This window comes from Prionailurus viverrinus, unplaced genomic scaffold, assembly GCF_022837055.1.
Source record: "Prionailurus viverrinus isolate Anna unplaced genomic scaffold, UM_Priviv_1.0 scaffold_51, whole genome shotgun sequence".
Lineage (NCBI taxonomy): Eukaryota > Metazoa > Chordata > Mammalia > Carnivora > Felidae > Prionailurus > Prionailurus viverrinus.
The window spans coordinates 2,005,697-2,026,173 of record NW_025927614.1 but is presented as its reverse complement, the minus strand read 5'-3'; the positions used below and the strand labels follow the sequence as shown (position 1 = coordinate 2,026,173).

At 46.9% G+C, this 20,477-nt stretch overlaps 1 pseudogene; it reads left to right on the top strand.

Annotated features, from left to right (window-relative positions):
- Nucleotides 1-19,973, top strand: part of LOC125159575 (RNA guanine-N7 methyltransferase activating subunit-like) — a 49,513-nt pseudogene extending 29,540 nt beyond the window's left edge.
- The last annotated feature ends 504 nt before the right edge of the window (nt 19,974-20,477 follow it).

Here is a 20,477-nt window from a genome sequence, read left to right as displayed (position 1 = left end):
TTAAAAAAACCTCAAGTCTATCCACAAAAAAAAAAAAAAGAAATCATCACTTCTAAAAAAATAATAATTTCTAAAACTCAACACCCCAAAAATGAATAATGTCATTTAAAAATGGGCAGGAGACACGAATAGACACTTCTCCAAAGAAGCCATCCAGATGGCCAACAGACACATGAAAAGATGCTCAACATCATTCATCATCAGGAAAATGCAAATCCAAACCACAGTGAGATTCCACCTCACATCAGTCAGAATGGCTAACATCAACAATGTAGAAACAACAGGTGCTGGCAAGGATGTGGAGAAAGGGGAACACTTGTGCTCTGTTGGTGGGAATGCAAACTGGTGCAGCTGCTCTGGAGAACAGTGTGGAGGTTCCTCAAAAAGTTAAAAATAGAACTACCTGGGGGGCATCTGGGTGGCTCAGTTGGTTAAGCATCTGACTTTGGCTCAGGCCATGATCAGGTTTGTGAATTCGTGCCTCGTATCAGGGTCCATGCTGACAGTATGGAGCCTGCTTGGGATTCTCTCTCTCTCTCCCTCTCTCTCTCTGCTCCTCCCACATGTTCTCTCTTTCTCTCTCTCTCAAAATAAGTTAATAAACTTAAAAAAAATAGAACTATCCTGGGTGCCTGAGTGGCTCCGTTGGCTAAGCGTCCAACTTCAGCTCAGGTCATGATCTCATGGTTCACTGCCGTCAGCACAGAGCCTGCTTCAGATCCTCTGTCCCACTCTGTCTCTGCCCCCACCCCACTTTCTCTCTCTCAAAAATAAACATTAAAAAAAAATAGAACTACTTTTTGATCCAGCAATTGCACTACCAGGAATTTACTCGAAGAATATAAAACTACTAATTCAAAGGGATACATACACCTCAATGTGTTTTTTTAACCCTAGAAGTATCATGGCCTAGCACCCCAATGTTTCAGCAACATTCTATACAATAGCCAAATTATGGAAACAGCCCAAGTGTCCATTGATTGATGAATGGGTAAACAAGATGTGGCATATATATATATATATATATATATATATATATATATGATGGAATATTACTCAGGCATAAAAATGAATGAAATCTTGCCATTTGCAATGACATGAATGGAACTAGAGAGTATTATGCTAAGTGAAATAAGTCAGCCAGAGAAAGACAGATACCATAGGATCTTACTCATATGTGGAATTTAAGAAACAAATGAGCAAAGAGGAAAAAAAGGGAAAGAGAGAGAGGCAAACCAAGAAACAGAGTTAACTATAGAGAACAAACTGCTGGTCACCAGAAGGGAGGCGGGTGGGGGATGGGTGAACTAGGTGATGGGGACTCAGGATGCCCCTGTCGTTATGATGCACCGGGTGACGTAGGGAAGTGTTGAATCACTACATTGTACACCTGAAACTAAGATAACATTGTTCGTTAACTAACTAGAATTAAAATAAGAACTTTAAAAAAATGAAGCCCATTTTGTCTAATGTTACAATAGCCACTCCAGCTTTCTGTGGTTACTATATGCATGATACATCTTTCTCCATCATTTTACTTTCAATCTATGTCTATCTTTGAATCTAAAGGGAGTCTCTTGTGACAGCATAATATTGGACCTTGCTTTTTAACATCTAACTTGACAAGATCTTTATTGCCTTTATTTACTGGATTGTTTAACCCATTCGCATTTAATGTCATTGGCATGGTTGGATTTATGTCTAACATCTTACTTTTTGCTTCATACGTGTCTCACGTCTTCTTTGTTCCACTATTACTCCTTCAATGTTTTCTTTTGCGTTGAGTAAATGTTTCCAATGTAACAGTTAATTTCTTTACTGATGTTCATTGTACAGTTTTGAGTTATTTCCTTAATGGTTGCTCCGGGGCTTACCATATGCATCTAGTCAGAATCGACTTCAGATTTATTGTTTTTATTTTATTTTTGAGACAGAGAGAGACAGAGCATGAGCAGGGGAGGGGCAGAAAGAGAGGGAGACACAGAATCCGAAGCAGGCTTCAGGCTCTGAGCTGTCAGCACAGAGCCCGACGTGGGGCCTGAACTCACAGACCGCGAGATCATGACCCGAGCTGAAGTCGGACGCTCACCCGACTGAGCCACCCAGGCGCCCCCAACTTCAGATTTATAATAATTCCAGTGAGATAAAGAAATGTTCCTCCTGTATAGCTCTATTCCCTATCCCACCTTCCTGTGGTATAAGTTAAATACGTGTTATTTCTGTAAACCTCACAGAGCCAACAACATTTTATTGTTATTATTATCGCCTTATAAAATGTTGTGTATATTAAGGCCTAAGTAAGAAGAGAGAGTGATCAGCGTGCCTGAGTGGCTCAGTCAGTTGAGCATCTGACTCAATTTTGGCTCAGGTCATGATCCCACGGTTGGGGAATGAGCCCAGCCTCGGGCTTCACGTTGAGCATGGAGTCTGCTTAAGATTCTCTCTGTCGTCCCTCTGTCCTCTCCTCTGCTCACTCTTTCTCCCTAAAAAAAGAGAGAAAGAGTGATCCTACATTTTGTTATATTAGGCTTTTTATTTCATCTCTGATTACCTTCATTCTATTCTGAATGAAACATGTTCTATTCTATGGAAACGTGTCCTGACCGCAACACGGCTTTGCTGTGACTCTTCCCTTTTGTGCTGTTGTTGCAAATTTATATTACATTTCTGTATGTTGTCGTGTTAACGATACATCATACACCTATGTTTATATACTCGCTTTTTAAATTAGTTAAGAAAAGAAAGTAAATATGCATTCACATGATCATAATTACGTGATTGTCTTTACTATGCTTTTTGTTCTGGTGTGTATGCAGATTTGAATTATCATTACTTGTTTTCAAGACTTCCTTTAGTGTCTCTTATAAGGCGATACACTGGCAACACATTCTCTCAGCTTTTGTTCATTTGGGAAAGTCTTTCTTTCACCTTCATCTAAAGACAGAGGAATCCTGTTAGCATTTTTCTCTTTGAGCCACTTGTGAAGTATACTCCTTCTGACTTCCACTGCTTCTGCTTCTGGAAGACGTCAGCTGTCAATCTTACCGGGGTTCACTTGGAAGTGACGAGGTTTTTTTGTGCTTTCAAGATTTCCTCCTTGTCCTTAGCTTTCAGCACTTGTAGTATGATGTGTCTGTTGTGGGACTCTGTATTTATCCCACTTAGAGTTTATTGAATTCCCGTTTGGGAGGTTTCAGCCGTTACTTCTTTGAATATTCTCTCTGCTTCTTTCTCTTTTGTCCTTCTGTTTCCATTACATGTCTGCTGGTGCCCTGAATATTGTCCTACCCATTTTCCAAGGCTGTATTCGTATTTCTTAATAATTATTTCCCTGTTCTTTAGATCGCATAATCAGTATTGGTCTGCCTTGAAGTGTGCTTTTTCTGCCGGTTCTAATTTACCCTCTAGTGAATGTTTCATTTTAGTTGTTGCAGTTGTCAACTTCAGAATTCCTATTATTTATTTATTGAAAATAATTTTTAATTTTTTTAGCATTTATTCATTCTGGAGAGACAGAGTGAGCAGGGGAGGGGGAGAGAGAGGGAGACACAGGAGCTGAAGCAGGCTCTAGGCTCCAAGCTGTCAGCACAGAGCCCAACATGGGGCTCGAACTCGCGAATCGTGAGATCATGACCTGAATCGAAGTCGGACACTTAACTGACTGAGCCACCCAGGAACCCCTCAAAATTTCCATTTTTTAAATTATTTCTAGCTCTTTATTGGTATTTTCTCTTTCGTGGCATTGTCATCATACCTTCCTTCACTTTGTAAATTATAGTTTCCTTTAGCTCTGTGAACACATTTATAATGGCCACTTTGAGATTTGGTTAGCGCCTGGTCTCATCACTCTCACAGGCAATTTCTGTCACTTGGTTTTCTCTTCTTTTCTTTCTTTTTCCTTTTCTTTCTTTCCTTTTCTTTCTTCTTCCCTTTTTTTGGTGTCTGGTTCATATTTTCCTTTGCATGTGTTTTAATTGCAATGTCTATTTGTCTGGGTTTTTTCCTGCCTTATTTTTTCATGTAGCAACATAACTTTAATATTTTCCTGTCAGCAAAAGAGTCTTCTTCGCTATGATTTTATATGGCTGTAGAATACATTACTTATGAATGAGTGCCCCAATTTTTTAAGCCCACTCTCCATATTTGGGCCTTTTCCACTTTAAGTTTTCATTAAGCAAACTTATTTTCTATTTGTATTTTTCCACAAACACAAAAACAGACGATCAGCTCTTCTGTCTCCTTCTCCAAACAGGTAGAAAATTGTGGTCTTTTTTTAAAAAATTTTTTTAACATTTATTCATTTTTTGATAGAGAGTCAGAGCGTGAGCAGGGGAGGGGCAGAGAGAGAGGGAGACACAGAATCCGAAGCAGGTTCCAGGCTCTGAGCTGTCAGCACAGAGCCGGACGTGGGGCTCAAACTCACAGACTGCGAGATCATGACCTGAGCCAAAGTCGGACGCTCAACCGAGCCACCCAGGCGCCCCGAAAATTATGGTCTTAAAGTGTAACAAAGATGATAGAATTTAGACACTGAGACAACTATGTAGTTATAGAATATAAGCATTGATAGACCTGTTCAAAGGCTTGTTCAATCCTTTTTTATTTCCTTCTGGACTCTCAGACGTGGCTTTGTTTCTCAAAGGGGATGCTGACGACATTCTTGGGGAGGCCACGCTTTCCGCGTTCCACGGTGTTTCGTGGCCCTGTCCCTCCCATTGAAGTCGGCGCTGCTTCCCAGCTATCGTGACCACAAAATCCCCCTTTCCCTTTGACCAAACGTCACTGAAAGTCGCTGGGCTATCTGCTGTAACAGTGTACTTTCGGTGTTGATGGTGGGTGAGGGGATGGAGAAGAGACACCTGCCCAGGGCGGCAGCCTAGTGTGCTGAAACACCGTGACTTCAGGCCCGCGGGGGCGGCACAGAGGCAGGGCTCACGTGCTCAATCCGCAAACAAGCTTATGAGATAGGTGTCCCTCCAACACGGTGTGTGTGAGGACACCGAGGCTCCGAGGCAGAGAAAGTGACCGAAGTTCCACAGCTGGTGAGTCACCGAATCGCAGTCTGATCTCTACCAGCCCCGTGGGCGGGGGTCAACAGCCACTCCCTCTGTGGTGTCAGGCGGAGGTCCTGCGTCCCCAGCAGTGTCGATTCAACAGGAGGTACCCAGGACTTGTTGCTAATGTGCTTCTTGTTCCAAGAGGTTGTTACGCGGATGTTCATAATTGCTCACATTCATATGTATGTTATGCTTCAAAGTGAAAAAAAAAAAACCAGAACAGAAAAAGGGGAGTGTTTATGTCGAACAACTTTTTAAAGGTCTGATCATAAGTAGACAAGAGAGAAAGGAATCAAAGCATCAAAACCATGATAAGATCAAAGCCTAGAAAACCAAGTTCTGAAGGGGTAAAACTTGCCTACTTAGGAGGATTGGGAAAGCATTTGCTTCTCATCTGCAGTTGATTTCTTTATTTGTGGGGCACGGATAATAATGTTCTTCATGAGCCAAATTATCCTTATTTATTTATTTATTTATTTATTTAATGTTTATTTATTTTGTGAGAGAGAGCAAGTGTGAGTGGGGGAGGGGCAGGGAGAGAAGGAAAGAGAATCCTAGGCAGACTCCGCGCTGACAGCACAGAGCCCGAGGCGGGGCTCAAACTCACGAACTGTGAGATTACGACCTGAGCCGAAGTCAGATGTTCAACCACCCGGGGGGCCCCTCAATTATCCTCTTTGAAAACATTTATCTTCTCAACTTCCGAACGTGTCCACTCCGCACTTCTTCTCATTCTTCCCTTCCCTGATTTTTCTTACCGTTCCACCATAGAGAGCGAGCGTGTGGTGATTTGTTCCCTGCGCCCCTGGAAATACCTGTCCGGCAAGTGGCTCCCTGAGACCCCATCCTCCTCGAGGCCACATGTAACCCTGCGGCCTGAGGGGAGATCTGAGACCCGAGGGGAAGAAGGCCGGCTTCGCAGAGCGCAGAGCGCGTGTCCCCATCCTGACGCGCTGGCTTTCCCTCTGCAGCCCGTCTACCGTCCTGGGGCTCCTTCGGGTCTGTCCTGACGGACGTGTGATGCACGAACCATCGTCAGCTCTTCCTGTCCGGCTGTCGCTGCTGTCCTTTCCTGGCACCCTGGGCCTTGGCGAGGCCTCTCATTTCATCCCTAAAGTCCCGGGCCTCTGGCAGCGGCGGTCTGTGATAGTCTTGGCCAATGCTGACCAAAGACGCGGCCCCAAAGTAATGGAACTTCGAGAACCACAGATAGAGTCAATGCTTGCACCGGATCAGGGCCTTTTCTTCACTGAAAATAAAAGGAAGTTTATCCTCCGTTTTTCCAGGCTCCTCTGCAAGTGGAGATCAGTTGTACCTGCCCCACAGGGTGTCTCTAGGTTGAATTGATACTTACGTGTCTGAAAGCCTTGTGTTGTATTTCTGCACGGAGGGAACTTAGGAAGGGATTAAAAGATGGTGCCTGGGCGGCTCAGTGGTTAAGCGTCCGACTTTGGTTCGGGTCATGATCTCACGGTTCATGGATTCAAGCCCCACGTCGGGCTCTGTGCTGACAGCGCGGAGCCTGGAGCTGCTTAGGATTCTGTGTCTCCCTCTCTGCCCCTCCCCCACTGTCACTCTGTCTCTCTGTCTCTCTCTGTCTCAAAAATAAATAAACGTAAAAAAATTGTAATAAAAAAAGGAAGATACTAAAGATAAGGTAGGTGGGAAAGCGACCCTGCCCAGGGATAATCATACAGAAACTTCCTCTCTTTAAGGCAGAAAACTGGCTTTTAAGTAACTAATTATCCTCCGACAAGGCATAACAATTTCCCCACAAGAAAGCAGTGTCCTTGCTCACCTGGGTGAGCTCATTTTCTCACGCACTTTCGTTGTTATATTACAGCTTTACTCTTCAGGACAACTCAGTTCACTTTTGCCAACCATCATACCTGCAGTGAAACCCGGTGCTCTGGTAGCTTTAGAGCTGACTGGTAACAAATGAGCATCTTTTCTGGGGAGCGTGGATTGGACTACATTTACTGCTAGCCACTGAGCTGCCGTCGGAAGATAATTCTACTCTCGACAGGTGTCCACTTTTTTACTTTCTTTTTAAAACCAGGAAGGATGGGGCGCCTGGGGGGCTCGGTCGGTTAAGCGGCCGACTTCGGCTCAGGTCAGGATCTCACAGTCCGTGAGTTCGAGCCCCACATCGGGCTCTGTGCTGACCGCTCAGAGCCTGGAGCCCGTTTCGGATTCTGTGTCTCCCTCTCTCTCTGACCCTCCCCCGTTCATGCTCTGTCTCTCTCTGTCTCAAAAATAAATAAACGTTAAAAAAAAATTTTAAACCAGGAAGGAGCTTGGGGTGCCTGGGTGGCTCGGTCGGTTGGGCGCCAGACTTCAGCTCAGGTCATGATCTCACGGTTCGTGGGTTCGAGCCCCACGTCAGGCTCTGTGCTGACAGCTCAGAGCCTGGAGCCTGCTTCTCGTTCTGTGTCTCCCTCTCTCTCTCTGCTCCTTCTCAGCTCACACTCTGTGTCTCTCTCAAAGATAAACATTAAAAAAAAAAACCAGGAAGGAGCTTGAGACTGTTGGGGAACCACTCAGAACCCCAGAATTAGTCTGAAGATGACTTAAAAATTTTTTTAATGTTTATTTTTGAGATACGGAGAGACCGAGCGTGAGCAGGGGAGGGACAGAGAGAGGGAGACAGAATCCGAAGCACGCTCCAGGCTCTGAGCTGTCGGCACAGAGTCCCATGCGGGGCTCGAACTCACAAACCGTGAGATCACGACCTGAGCACCCAGGCTCCCCCAGTATGAAGATTATTTTAAACTCAAGACATTTGATCTAATGGATATAGAAAGAAGCCTCCTCAAAGCTTGCCTTCCCTGACAAAAAGCAGCAACTTCTGGGAAAATGACTTCCCCCGGGGCGGGGGGTGGACTACTAATCCCAGCAGAGAGATCAGGGGTAAACCTACGGAAAATCCTGTCTGGGAGAGTCTCGTGGCCGTGAAGAAGACAGAAAGACCACTCACACCCGCATAGATGAACATTGTCTCAGACTTCTTATCTCCTGTTTGTTTTCCTAAAAACGATTTGTCTTTCCTAAAGAAACCTGTTTGCTCTTCCCACTGGAGGCCTTCCTCCAGTCGGGCACACAAGCACCCCCCCCTCCGTGAGCTCCTCCTCACCAAACCTCCCCAGGTGTGCACGTTGCAGGCCTAAAGAACTCTTCTCTTCTTTTGCTAATCTGTCTTTTGTCAGTTTAATTCCGAGTCTCCCGGGAAAAGCCTTTCCCCTTCCAACCTGGCAGATCTGAGCTTTGCACCTCCAGAGGGCCTTAGGTGTCCTTTTCATCTCCTGAAGGGAAATGAACACAAACGTTGTGAGTGGGGCAGGGATGGGAAGGCGGCCGAGTTCTGAGAGATCTGGAATCAGAAGTGAGCCTGCCTCTCTCACCTGCCCCCTTCTCCTTCTTCATTCATTTTCGCCACACGCCCCTTATTCCCCGGGTTTGCATTTCTCAGCGTGCGTGTGTGCTCGGAGGACCACCCGTCCTGGATTCCCGGGGAGCTGGATAAAATGCACGTCACTAGGCCCTGCCTCAGACACACAGAATCAGAATCACCTGCAAAGGGCTCTGGGGGCTTGCACGTGTTATGGGCTCTCCAGGTGACTCTTGGATGTATGAAAATTTCATAATTCCTCTGGCATCTGGAAAGAAACTCAGGAAATTTAAAAATGAATGAGTCATCGTCCCCGTCCTCCGGGAGTTCACGAATCCACCAAACAAAGAAGAAAAGACGGGCAGAATGATAGCATGGGGGACAATGGTGCTAAGTCTCATTGAAGCTCTACGGAAAATAAAATGTAGATGCCCATATTTATAAACTTGTCCACAAGCCTGGATTTCATTAGGTTTTTTTTTTAAATAAAATTTATTGATTATTTCAGGGTGGGGGGGAGCACAAGCAGGGGATGGACAGAGACACACACAGAGTGTGAGCAGGGGAGGGGCAGAGAGAGAGAGGGAGACACAGTATCTGAAGCAGGCTCCAGGCTCGGAGCTGTCAGCACAGAGCCCGATGCGGGGCTCGAACTCATGAGCCATGAGATCATGACCTGAGCCGAAGTCAGACGTTTAACCGACTGAGCCACCCAGGCACCCCGATTCTGTAATTCTAAGACAGCCCACATTCTCAAACAGCTTATAATCTAATCCAAGAGACCAAAAATGCAGCCGAAGATATGAGGGAATTAGCAAATTACAGACACTCGTGTGTAAGCAAAAGAAAACTAAAGAAGAACAAGTTAAAACTATGTCATTTGGGGCCATTTCTCCGCTAAGCAGCTGCCGGGGAGGAGACCACGGATGAGGCCGCTGTTGATTCAGCCGGGTGTTCAGCACGTGCTTGTGCGGGGGCTGCTAGGCTCTTGGCCCTGGCGGTGAGGAGGGGGTGTGCACTGGGCGACAACTGTCAGGCCTCGGGGTGGATCTGTGCACTTCGTGACTCACCCCGAGCTTGGAGCATAGCGTTGTTTGAAGAGTGGAAAGGAGCCCAGGGGCTTCCTTGACGTGAAGGCTAGGTTTTTCCTGTGCTCCTGTCTGAATCTTCAGATGACAGGAGGCAGAGAGGGAGAGAAGGAGGAGGGGGAGGAAAAGGGGAGAGAAGAATGTGGTGCAGGTCCCTACAGAGAAAGGGGACAGGAAGCCAGAGCAAGGAGACCGTGGGGGCCGGGAAACAGACTGAGGAGTGGTGGCGGGTTCCTCAGGCCCAGAACAGCTGACACTGCGAGGGAGGCCAGCAGGCAAGCACTCACACCACAGCACCGGAACGGCACAGAAGCGGACGGCGGCAGGGACCCAGGAAGGCAGGGACCAGGTCGGCCTCAAAGCAAAAGGCTCCTGGGAAACTTGAAGTCCCTTCCCTCCACCTGTCGCAGGAAGGCAGCTGAGGCCTGGAGAAGGCTTGCTGCCTGGTCGGGGTCACAGAGAAGGTCTCTCCCGGAGTGGGTTAAGTGAGCGGCCTCAGGACTGTGTCATCCTCACAAGATGTGAGAAATGTCCACAGTTTCTAAGTGAGGGCCTGTGGCACCTCCTCAGCGGTCCATCCGATGGTGACCACGCACACGGAGCTACCAACAGCCCACCAGCCCTGCTTTTATGAGTGGACAGCCCAGAACTATCAGACTCTGGAGGAGAGCACCCAACATCGAATTCAGACACCAGAACAAGGAGGAGAAAGACACAAACATCCAGAGAAAATAGACACAATGCAGGGGGAAGAAATGAAAATGCTTGAATTCGCATCCTCAGAGAGAGGAGAGTAGATATCGCACTCATGAAACAAGAACAGAATGCCTTAAAAAGGAGCACCCGGAAAGGCACGAAAAGGGGGGAAAGCTTTTGTAAAACAAAGCAAAACAAAACAAAACAAAGAACCTCCAATAGTATAAATGCCGATCTCGGCAGCAGAACTGTTGGAAGGTGAATTTTTTTTAATTCTCAAAATCCGAAGGGGAAAGGGTGAGAAAGAGCGAGGTAACAGGACACACTTGTGCTGCGGGGACCGGTGAGACTTCTCAGGAAAAGGAGTCCCGGCCAAAACGGGGAACAGGTCCATCCGGAGGGGTGAGGGGCACCTGCAGGCGTTGGGGAACTCCGGCTGGGGCCTGAGTGCCTGCTGCGACGTGATGCCACCCACTACAGCCCTGGGCGTCAGGAGGTCGTACACGAGGCCCCAGCACTCTGAGGGCACTTTGCATCCAGACCCGTCACTATCGAGATCTGCAGACGTGGAGGGTCTCCACGCCCTGACCTTGCACGCACTCCCTCAGGAAGCCAGTGGAGGGATGAGAGTAAACAGGAAGCACAGCACCCGGGATCTGGGACGAGGAACCTGAAGCAGTTGACAAGAAGCCACGCCGCGACTCCTGGGTGGACCCTGGGCACAGTCGTGCAGACAGGGGCAGGAGGACCGAGGCCTGCGGGACCTCAGCACAGAGAAGGTGAGACAGCGAAGGCCAGGTGTGTCTGTGCCCGTGAGGGAGACGGCTGTGCTCACGGTGGAGCGTGCAGTGAGTTCACGACGAGCGTGCGGAAGGTTGAACAACTGAAAGACCAAGACAGTTACTCACTTCGGGGAGAAAAAATGTGCAAGAAAGGAAATGGAGTCGTAGGTTTCCATGTGGATAGTGTTTACACAGAGAGAAGGCAAAGAACCAAGTATTTAGGAGGGAGCACGTTGAGAACTCATGGCTGGGGCATGTGTGCTCATATGCGTGTGTGCTCGTGTGTGCGTGTGTGTACTCGTGTGCACGTGTGCATGTGTGTGCACCTGTGTGTGCCTGTGTGCATGCCTGTGTGTGCTTGTGCATGCACCTGTGTGCACGTGTGTGTGCTTGTGTGTGCATGTGTGCTCGTGTGTGCACCTGTGTGTGCGTGTGTGCCTGTGCGTGCTCCTATGTGCACATGTGTGCCGGTGCCTGTGTGTGTGTGTGCGTGTGTGCTCATGTGTGTGCGCCTGTGTGTGTGCATGCGTGTGCACATGCAATGAACAGCCAAAATCCCAGCACACAAAATGAAACTCAGTGGATAATGCCTGAAACAAAGGAAGCGAGAGGTAGCACCATAAGTGCTTTTTCGGGGCCAAATTGGGTGAATCAGCCTCACTGGTCCTGGCGTGGCCTGGACATCACCGTGTTTAAAGCCCCTGAGTGATTCTATGTGCCGCCGAGATTAAGAACCCGGTTGAGGGCAGAGATTTCCTGTGGGCCAGGGAGGCGGACAAGAACCCCCCTAGCCCATGGGCGTCTCTCGGCAGCCTGTGCTTCTCCGCGACACACCTTCTCGGGGAGGAAGAACGTCTGGGTGTTCTATGGAGGCCCCCCGTCCCCGTGTTGATTGGGAAGGGAGGGGGCAGAGACAATGAGGTAGTTACTGGTCACCTGCACGGTCCGAGCCCTGCGTGGGGTGAGCTGCACACAGTACTCCCCATGGAAGTCACGTGGGGATGGGGTGCAGACACTGGTCCGCCGCTCTCCACAGGTGCACCCTGGCCCCCGAGCACTGGGGGTGTCCTTCCCTCCCAGGAAGGACAGAGGCCACGGTGGTTAGCGAGAGGGCGGTGGCTACGCTCGCTGGCCCAGGTACCCGGCTCTGCCGAGCCTGTGGTGAAAAGTTCTCAGAAGAGCAGGCTGCGTCTTCTCGTGCCGTGTTTCCCAGCGCAGGGCTGAAGCAGGGAGGTGGAAATCAACCCGAGAAAGATTTTGACTCAATCAAAAATAAAAACATTTCTCCCTCTTCCTCTCTCTCCCCCCTTCCTTCCATATATCGTGTAATATATGCTCATAGCTCAGGAAAAATATTCAAGCAGAGGCTTTTAGCAACGCGGAGAAATTTAGATTCAATATGCACGGAGATCTTCTCTGTCTCCAAGACCCTGTAATCCTCAGGCATGAACACTTCATTAATGTGGAACCTGGTAATTTGTAGTAATCATACGGGCTCCAGCCGTAGTGTACCTTCAAGCTAATAAAAAGGCTTTCTAAAGCAAGTCATGTTACTCGAGAGCAAATTGAGGCCAAACATTATAGCGATTCCACATGAACAATTTGTATGCTAATTAAAATAGTTCTTAGAAAGTTTCCAAAGAATTTTGTTCTCCTTGGCAACCCTCTATTAGCGAATTTTGGTTAAGGTACTCGACTTCCCGCTAATTCCATCGGCCTTTCCTCCAATTAGCCCCAAACTGATAGGGTTTAGCCCCATGTGGGCCTCTCAACTGTGGACGCAGAGAGAAGGTTTTACCGAGTTGCTTCCAGTCAAACAAACACAGAGACAAGTCACGGAAGGTGGAGAGGCCGAGCCCCCTCAAAGCCCGGCGTCTGACAGCTCCACCCGCTTTTGGTGATTTCCGAAATGCTGAAACTCCTTGGGATCCTAGGAGCGCGGCCGACAAACCCAAGGGACGGAGACGGCTTCTCTCGGAAGCGAGGCAGCCACGGAGGAGAGCTTCACGGGGGGCCGCTCCAAGCGACACTCCGGAGAAGGTGCTGGAAGAGAGTGCGCAGTTGCGTGTTGGCTGCAGTCTCGAGGGGCGACCGCACGAGGCGGGTGGGGCACGGACGCACTGTCACGCAATTACCGCGTGTCGTCCAGAGGGCGCGCTCGCCGGGCTCCGCGATTCGCATCCTGGGTCACACCACGCCTGCGCTCCACGGGTCTTGGCACCATACGTTAAAAGGCGTGACCAGTGGTAGCAGGTTGAGACAGGGATGGAAAACTTGGAAACTCTGTTTTGGGGGAATCGGTGAAGGCACCAGGAACGGTTTCTGAACTGGGTGGTAGCATTTGAGGCAAGCATGATAGGTAGTGACAAATATTCGGAAGGAAATGGAGAAAAGGATTTATTTGTGCTTCGTGTGGCAGTTAAAACTTGTGTTTGGGCCTCTGTGTTTACCTTCCTCTCCGGCCTCCCTGCCGCCCCGCCACACTTCAGGCAAGTGTGCAAGTGGAATTTCATTGCCTGGGGCTGTGCCAGGAGGCTGGATGGCAAGGGCCCTCCCTGACTTTTATGGAAGCTGGTGAGACATTAAACAGTTTCCTGTGGTAGGGTAGACAGGAGTGGTACTTTCAAGAAGTAGGTACTTTTAGGAGAGGGGCACCTGGGTGGCTCAGTCGATTAAGTGCCCAGCTCTTGGTTCAGACTCAGGTCATGATCTCACGGTTCATGAGTTCGAGCCCTACATTGGGCTCTGTGCTGACAGCATGGAGCCTGCTTTGGATTCTCTCTCTCCCTCTCTCTCTCTCTATGCCCCTCCTCTGCTCTCTCTCTCTCTCTCTCTCTCTCTCACTGAAAATAAATAAATAAACTAAAAAAAAAAAAAAGAATTAGGAGGAAAAGATATCCTGGGAGGAATAGAACAGGTGTAGGTGACCTGCCTCGTGTTACTAACCTGCCCCCCTCCATGAAGGTGCCCTGGGAGGTGGCAGGACCTGGGATGGCCGAGCAGCCGCACCCACAACGGCCCCAACGGGACCCTGAGCATTCCACTGGCAACGAGCACACACGAAAGGACTGAAATAAGAATGTCCCTGAATATTTGGCTCTGCGTAGGCCCCTGGGAACTCCTCGTTGCCCTGGGGTCGTCGGGTGTTGGCCGGGAATTTTATAGCCACTGGGACAGAATGTTGCCGTGGACACTACCAGAGGGAGACTTGGATGTAAGTCTAAGTTGACTTACAGAAAGAAGGTGCAATCTCTCGCCTGTCTATATTTACTGTTAGGTAACCGTAGATTTGTAGAGGGCAAGGGCCAATGAGTACCGGTCCTGAAATGAGGATTTTAGTTAATGCCAGAAAGAAATTTCTAGCCACTGGCACTGTCCAGAGGTGGGGAGGGCTGAGGTGAGAAACCATGGACTCTGGTCACAGGTGGGAACTTGAGAGCTGTCCTTCAAGGGTATTTTGAAGGAGAATCTCACGATGATAGGTACAGATCGGATCAAGTAATCCCTTCCGTCCCTTCCAGATCCAGGGTTCTGCGATTCTGTGAATCCGTGGGGTCCCTGGCTCAGAGTGGGAGCAGGATGGAGATTCCAAGCGGCTTGTGTTTGCACCGGTCCTTGGAAAGCAGCGGCAGGACTTCTGTCCGCGAGCACTCTGCACTGCATCACAGCCGTCCTGTTGGTCTTGGTCCGCCTCCTAGAGCAGGTGACAGAGCCCATTCTCAGAGGAAAAGACAGCTGCATCGGCTTGGCTTGTTCTCAGAGGTGCTGTGCTTTGTTTCTTCCTTGAAGTCCGATGAATGTGTTTTCCTTTCCTTTGTGGTTTTTTATCTTTCTATTATGTTTTTATTTTTTCCATGATGATTTATTTATTTTGAGAAAGAGAGAGAGAGCAAGCGGGTAGGGGAGGGGCAGATAGAGGGGGAGAGTCCCAGGCAGGGGCCAAGCTGTCAGCACAGAGCCTGACGTGGGACTCGATCTCACGAACCACGAGATCACGATCTGAGCCGTAAACCAGGAGTTGGACACTCAACCGACTGAGCCACCCAGGTATCCCATTTTGTTGTTGTTGTTGTTTAATGGTAACTATCAGACTGTACTGAGCATCAAGAGAGAAGAAACTCTGTGTGAAAACTGGAAGTACCAGTGGAAGAATCAGGGACGAAGGAAATGAAAGATGGAGATTGAGAAGGAGTGGAAACATTGCAAGTAGCATTTCCAAGCCAAGCTAAACGTTTTATTACCGGATGTGTCAGAGCTCCAGTGTTGGGTTTGGCTCGACTGTCCTCCGGTGACACTCTGCTCCATGTCAGATGAAGCGGGTGTTTTCAGAAACCGAGTACGGTGGCCTGTGTGTGCGCAGAGGCGCTCTGCCGCCCACGCAGCGTCCACACCCAGGTCTCTGGAAGCTGTTCGAGCCCAGCCATCGTTGAGGAAAACATGATTTGAGCGAGCTTTGGGAGCAGAAATTGGTTCTTTCAACTATCTGTCATTTTATCGACAACGTAAGGAATCCCATCAGTTTAAATATTGGTTCCAATATCAAAGTGTCGAAAAGTAACTTTTCTTTCCCAGACAAGCTTATAGAAATTGTTTTTGTCGCTCAAGTGAACCACTAGGAGTTCTGTGTGATGCTACGTCCATTAAACTCAAGGAAGGGAGGGTGTGTGCGAGGAACCGATCACTCTGCTTCATTGCTCTCCAAGTACAGAGTGTCCACTCAATTACAACTATTAGAGTGCTGTAATTTACGGATACTAGGAAGTAGAGGTGACCAAAATTATTTTACAACAACAGTGAGAAAATATGGCTTTCTCAATTTGTAAGGATTTCTGATTTTGATTCCACATCATTTGATGTGGACTCATTTGCACATCAGGAAAATATTTTGGAAAATCTGTTTTCGGCCATGGCAGAGTTGCCTCGGTTGGACAAACCCTCCTGCTAATAACAATGATAAACTCTATATCAAATATGAAGAACAATAGTGTGAAGGCAGCAGCAGCAAGTGGAAGCAGACAGAAGCTGGAAGGACATAATCGTTGAAATAAAGGAAGCAAACCAGCGGATACCATTTAGCCACATTCATCTGACCTCCGCGACGGCACATCCCAGCCCCCTCAGGGCTCGTGACACTACGGTCAAGCAAAATGTGGCGATTTTACCAAGATAAAGAGAGAGAATTTGGAGGTTGATGCTACCAGAGGGCTGGAAACTGAAGAGAAAATCCCAGAAGGGGGGGATGCACCAGACTGGACCTCTCACCTGAGTTTGCGCAAAGACATTTCACAGTCTTGGCTGGCTCTTAACTACACGTGTGTGCCTCTTAACTACACCCCTCCCCCCCCCCCCGCACCCAGAAATCAGCAGCTGGAAAGCTGAATAGCTGAGGAGGTCCCGGGCTGCCCAGTGCTGGAGACAGTTTGGAGTTCGATTTCCATCGAGTGCGAAGGGCTTGGGAGACACTGTGGCTTTCCCAGAAGGGACACCCCTTGGGGTATTGGTCACATTTCAGGCTAAGAGTCTTCTGTGTTCTTTTCTGTGATGCTCACTGAGGTGCAGCCACAAGAGGACATGCAGGAGAGATTCAGGAAAGAACAAGTTTACTATGCTCATGGGTCCCAGAAAGGGGAGGCACAATGCCACGCGGGCCACATAAGGAAGCACCAGAAGCATCAGGAGTAAGGGGAAAGTGGAAATCGAGACCTTTACTGGGATTTCTGTAGGAAAGAAAGGCAGGATGGCAGGGCAGACAGCCTAGGACTGGCCTGGTTGAATAATTCCATCAGGCCCTAGGCTGTAGGGTATGTCCCTGGCTCTGAAACGAAGACAGAAGAATACTGCCTCCTGGGTGCAGGGGCCAGATAGGGGAGTTCTGGCTCCAGACTGGTTAGTTTGCAGATCAGAGGCATGCTTCCCGAGGAGCTTTTTGGCATCTTAACAATTGGCTGGCCCTGGAAGGGGCAGTCTCTCCCCAGATAGAAAAGTTTTAAATATGTCATAATATATGAAAACTTTTAAATATGCGTGATACAGGAGAGTATACTCTGGAGCAAAGAAGAAAACCGAAGCAGACCTGTTTTTTTTTTTTTTAAAGTTTATTTAGTTTTGAGAGAGAGAGTGTGTGCGGCAGAGAGAGAGGGAGACAGAGAATCCCAAGCAGGCTCTGCACTGTCAGCGCAGAGCCTGACATGGGGCTCAAACTCAGGAAACATGAGATCATGACCTGAGCCTGAGTCAAAAGTAAAATGCTTAACCAACTGAGCCTCCCAGGCAACCCAAAGCAGAGCCGTCTTAACAAAGATTAAAGCCAGCCTTCCAAAGGATCAAAGTAATCTGCCACAAATTTAACTGCCTACCAGAATAATAAGCAAATGTCTGCTCTTTATAGAGAAAGTAACACAATCCGGAGTTTCTACAGTGTTGTCATCCACAATGTCAAGTATACAGTGAAAAACCACTAGATATGCCAAGAAATATGAGACATAATCAAGAAAAAAGTGAATAGAAGCAGACCAACAGATGACCTAGATGCTGGAATTAGCAGATAAAGACTTTAAAACTTTAAGACTTTTTATAAATATAGAAAACAATTTATGAAAAAAAATGTGAAAAGATAGACAGAACAGGTGAGTAGATGAAAATTCTCACCAGAGAAATGGGAACTATAAAAAAATTAATAGAAGGAAAATTCTGGAAGTAAAAATAATATCTGAAATGAAAAATTCGATAGACTTAACAGCATAATGGATACAGAAGAGAAAGGATCAGTTAATTTGAAGATACTTCGTTAGAAATTATCCAAATTAGGGGCGCCTGGGTGGCGCAGTCGGTTGAGCGTCCGACTTCAGCCAGGTCACGATCTCGCGGTCCGTGAGTTCAAGCCCCGCGTCAGGCTCTGGGCTGATGGCTCGGAGCCTGGAGCCTGTTTCCGATTCTGTGTCTCCCTCTCTCTCTGCCCCTCCCCCGTTCATGCTCTGTCTCTCTCTGTCCCAAAAATAAATAAAAAACGTTGAAAACAAAATTTAAAGAAATTATCCAAATTAGAGAGGAAAGAATGGAAAATAAAAGAATGTCCAAGATGTGTGGAACTATAAATTGGTTAAAAATACATGTTAATGGAGCTTAGGACTCTAAGGAATTGAAGGAATGGGGCAAAATAAAGAGAGATAATAAAGTATAGAACTGTCTCTTCTATATTTAAAGAGATAATGGACAAGATTTTCTTTAATTGATGAAAGACACAAACTCACAGATCTGAGAAATTCAGTGAATCCCAGTCAGAAAAAAACACAAACCACTCCTAGACATATGATAGATTACCAAAAAGGGTAAAACTTAAATATAGCTAGAGAAAAACTGCACATTACATTCAGGGGAATAACTCTATAATGACAGCTAAAAAAAAAAAAAATAAAATGATAGCTGATTTCTCATCAGAAACAATGAAAGCTGGGGCACCTGGATGGCTCAGTCGGTTAAGCATCCAACTTTGGCTCGGGTATGATCTCATGGTTCGTGGGTTCAAGCCCTGCATCAGGCTCTGTGCTGACAGCTCAGAGCCTGGAGCCGCTTTGGATTCTGTGTCTCCCTCTCCTTCACTCACACGGTTCTCTCTCAAAAATAAATAAACATTAAAAAATTTTATAAAAAAAAAAAGAAACTCCTTCCTGAGGGAACTTCCTGAGAGACACTGTCTCTCTCTCAAAAATAAATAAACATTAAAAATTTTTATAAAAAAAAAAGAAACTCCTTCCCTCACACTGTCTCTCTCTCAAAAATAAATAAACATTAAAAAATTTTATATAAAAAAAGAAACAATGAAAGCCATAAGACAATGTAATAGTATCTTTGAAATCCTAAAATTACTTACAAATTAAAAAAAAAAAGACACCAAAAACCTAGCAACCTAAATTCTATACCCAGTGGAAATATTCTTCAAAATAAAGGAAAAATAAAGACATTTTAGAAGAAAAAAGATCTCACAACATTTTGCACCAATGGGCCTGCACTACAAGAAATGCTAAGGAAGTTCTTAAGGTTTAAGGGAAAGCATCCAAGATGGAACCTGGATCTGCAAGAGGTACCGGAAATTCAATATACAGGTAAATTTAAAATATTATTTTTTCATAAATTTAAAAAATCTGTTTAAAAGAATAGTAATGGGGGGGGGGGGGAGACGCCTGAGTGGCTCAGTTGGTTGAGCACTCGACTTCGGCTCAGGCCATGATCTCATGGTTCATGGGTTTGAGCCCCAAGTCGGGCTCTGTGCTGACAGCCCAGAGCCTGGAATCTGCTTCGGATTCTGTGTCTCCCTCCTCTCTCTGCCCCTCCCCTGCTTGTGCTCTGTCTCTGTCTCTGTCTCTCTCTTTCGAAAATAAATAAATAAATGTTAAAAAAAAAAAAAAAAGAATAGTAATGGGAGTGGCTCCGTTACCTTGGAGAGGTGAAATACTGGGAGGTGAAGTACTTTGGCCACGCTGTGGGCTGGAGATGGAAACAACATAAACATTAAACAGTAAAGCTGCCTTAAGTTGCTGGGAATTTCAGGAATACAGACCCTTCTGAAGCTGTTCCAAATTTTGAAGAGACGTTTGCCAGTACATTCACAGAAGATGTCAAAGAGTACCATGAATACCTGAAGAGCCCTCCTGGGTCTCCTTCCAATTGTTGAGGAGTAGAACAGCCGAGCTGCTGGGAGCCAGAGACACAGAGGCAATCAGTTGCAAGGTAATAGACTGTTTGGAGGTCAAACCGGTGGGGGTGGCAAACTGACACTCGATCCAATCAGCGGCATGGACAATCCTGGGGTAACAGTTACCTGCAGTATAGACATGAAACTGCCTACCCTCATGGATATGGACACTGTGGTTACAACCAGCCAGCTCCCTATGGTTACTGCTGGTGGAAACGTCAACAGCTTTTAGTAAAACCGTTTACTCTGTGTATCTTCTGTTGGTCATAGTTTTATATCTGATTTCAGAGAGTGGATTACTAACTTTTTAGAACCTGTGACTTTTTTTTTTTTAATGAGATCTTACCAGAGATGTGATGGTTGCTGGGAATAAGTACTCCCCTAAAAAGGTTGTGGATTATACTGCCTGACTTCTACTGCAGATTCTTCTTTGTTTCATGACTTAACGGTGCGTTCCACTTGCTATCTGTTTTCCTTGTTTGACCTCCAAGAGTTCTGTCTTTGTTTTACACAGAAATAATTGTAAAGTAGAAAATGCTTGATTTTACTCTGTGACATAAAGAGGTATCCATTTACTCGGATGTGCTCGTTCCTAAATTTTTACAGAGGTTGGTACAGCCAACTCGTGAATGCACGAGTGTGCTTTCCCGCACTGTGCTGTAGGTGACCTCAGCAGTCGAAAGGTAAAACGATGGTCGATACTCCTTTTGGCTCTCGTTGTTATGACCGTGGTATTTTGTAATTACTCCAGGTACGAGTCAGCTCCACAGTCGT